This window comes from Eulemur rufifrons, chromosome 6, assembly GCF_041146395.1.
Source record: "Eulemur rufifrons isolate Redbay chromosome 6, OSU_ERuf_1, whole genome shotgun sequence".
Lineage (NCBI taxonomy): Eukaryota > Metazoa > Chordata > Mammalia > Primates > Lemuridae > Eulemur > Eulemur rufifrons.
This window is the reverse complement of record NC_090988.1, coordinates 55,680,954-55,683,949: the sequence shown is the minus strand read 5'-3', so window position 1 is coordinate 55,683,949 and position 2,996 is coordinate 55,680,954.

Here is a 2,996-nt window from a genome sequence, read left to right as displayed (position 1 = left end):
CTTGTTTGCTTGTTTTAATTTGAAATTTTCTGACTTCATCTCTTGGTATATTAACACTCTTGCTTGCCTGCTATCTCCATTATTTTCTGTAAACTGGAGGTTGGATATGACTCAACCTCATTATTTTGGTAAAATATCAAGTTTTCTCTCATTTATTGATGCTATCAGCCCTGATGATTTTTTCCCACTATTTCACTAGTGGAATGATACTCTAATTCTATTATTCCTTATTAGCTATAATGCTTCTATAAAGAAAAACTTTCCCTTGTCAATTATTTTACTCACACCATGCAAAAATTTATAGACGTAAAGTAGATTATTTGCCAGTTTTCAGAACACTGAATGAGTACCTAGCATCACTGACCAATGAGGAACTGTGTGTGTGTGTGTGTGTGTGTGTGTGTGTCATTAGGTATGTATATGTATCTCTCTCTCTCTCTGTGTCACACACACACACACACACACACACACACACTTGCTGTGTTTCAATCCTTTCAGTTATCATTTTCATTGATGCTCAATTGACCCATATTTGGAAAGAGGGAGCCTCTTCAAATTTACGGCTTTGTCTTTTTTAAATGATCCCAGTTGTCTTTGATGGGCTCCCTGTTTTGTAGGGTGTATGCCTACATAATGAGTGCATTGCGCACCGTTTGGGAAATGGTCACGCTTGAAGGTGCTGACTTGGGGAGGGCAGGGTGGGGAGGAGATGGATATATACCTACATGATGGGTGCAATGCGCACTGTCTGGGGAACGGACAAGCCTGGAGCTTTGACTTGGGGGGACAGGCGGTACATGGGCAACGTATGTAACCTGAAATTCTGTATCCCCCATAATAAGATGAAATAAATAAAAATAAATAAATAAATAAAAGATGTACAAATTCATTTGTTATATTTCCAGCAAAAGGTTTGAAATTGGTCATTTATCAAAAGATATGTGGCTCCTTTTAGGGAAAGATGATATCTAGAGACCATATGTGAGCATTAGGGGTGCTTCTTGCTATTGAGTTGTTCTTACTTGCAATCATTTTCTGTACATAAAGATGAGAAATATATATTACTTAACAGAGAAATATTTCTTGAGCTTATTCTGATATTCCAAATTCAGGTTTATGATTGCAGCATTTTAATTAACTTGTTTGATTTTATTTTATTTATTTATTTATTTATTTATTTTTTTGAGACAGAGTCTCACTCTGTTCCCCGGGCTAGAGTGCCGTGGTGTCAGCCTAGCTCACAGCAACCTCAAACTCCTGGGCTCAAGCAATCCTCCTGCCTCAGCCTCCCGAGTAGCTGGGACTACAGGCATGCGCCACCATGCCTGGCTCATTTTTTCTATATATTTTAGTTGTCCAACTAATTTCTTTCTATTTTTAGTAGAGACAGGGTCTTGCTCTTGCTCAGGCTGGTCTTGAACTCCTGAACTCAAACGATCCACCCGCCTCGGCCTCCCAGAGTGCTAGGATTACAGCCGTGAGCCACCATGCCCGACCTTGATTTTAGATATGTATCATTTTTCTCTTACCATGAAAGTCTTAGTTGCCAAAGGCATTAATATAACTACTCAAAAATTATCCCACAAAATTAGTCCATATTACAAATACTAAAAATACTGACTTTGATGCATGTTATAATATTTTCCTTTTCCAACTAGGCAACATTCTAGATGCATTAAGAATGCTTAGATTACATTCATTTTTTCATAACTCTCTGTACACCTTGATCATTTATGTGTGTGTGTGGTCTCTTAAAAGATTTTAAGAAATCTTAAGAGATTTTTGGTTTGAATCTGATAGTTTTTGATTTTGAAATTTACTGCTTCCATCAGAATGATTGTAGGTTTTTGGGTATCCTTGCAATACAGTAATTACAGTTAAATATATTTATGTTTGCCTATTAATTAGTGTTTGTTTTCTGGTAGATAGCACTTTGATATACAAAGTTAGTTTTGTTTTTCATTTTTCAGAAAAAATATTTTATTCTGTGTTTGAATATTTTTCTGTTTTTCATTCTTATTTTACACCTCTTCCAGAATACCTATTATGTTTGAAATGCTACTGTGTATTCAACATATCTATTACATTCTCTCTAGTTACTTTTATCATTGTTTCAATTTAATTTTGTTTGATTATTCTTGATTCTATTCTCCATGTCTCTGAGTGCTTTAAGTAGTAAGAGTTTTTGCAATAAGAATATTTTCAGTTTTAAAATGGATTCTATTTTTTACCTCATGTTATTTTCTTTGGTCTACCATTTTGATTTTCATTTTCTCTCTTTATTATCAATTCATTTTTATATTCTAATATTACAAATTTTAATGTGGTTCATGTTTTCTTTAATTTTTAAAAATATTCAGAAAAGGTTATATAGAATTTTTTTCTCTTTCCTCTAATAATTCTTTATTTCAAAGAGTATTTAACATACCTTTAATTTAGTTTATCCCTTTTAATTGTTACAAAATATGTCTGTACAAATTCTATATTGGAACTTCTCTGTTTTTTTATTCATCTTTAAATGGAGTGAGTTCGACTTGAAATATGCTTAAAAGTATTGTGCAAGAGAGAACAGAGAATGACTAAGCTGACATCACAAGAAACTTTAATTTACTATGTATTTTTTAAAAATCTTCTACAAAAATATGCACAATCTTCCATCCTGTGGAGAATATACTTCCCAATGCCCCACCCTCCTGCTATGGGTCATTCTTACATTCAGAGCGAGCTGATTACACTGCCTACATATGACACAACTGTAGAGACAGCTATTATCATAAATTACACTTTCACTCACAGACTTATTTTCAGTGAGCTTTTAAATTTCTACTAAAGAGATATGGGTGGGTGTTTTCCACATATTCTTTTACTGATCTATCTTTAATATCTGTGTGTTTTCTTATTTGCTTATTTATTTGTTTGTTTTGGAATATAGAAGCTGAATCCAAGAAAATAAAACTAATAAGCCCATGCTCTCTACCATTTAGGTTTCTACAATA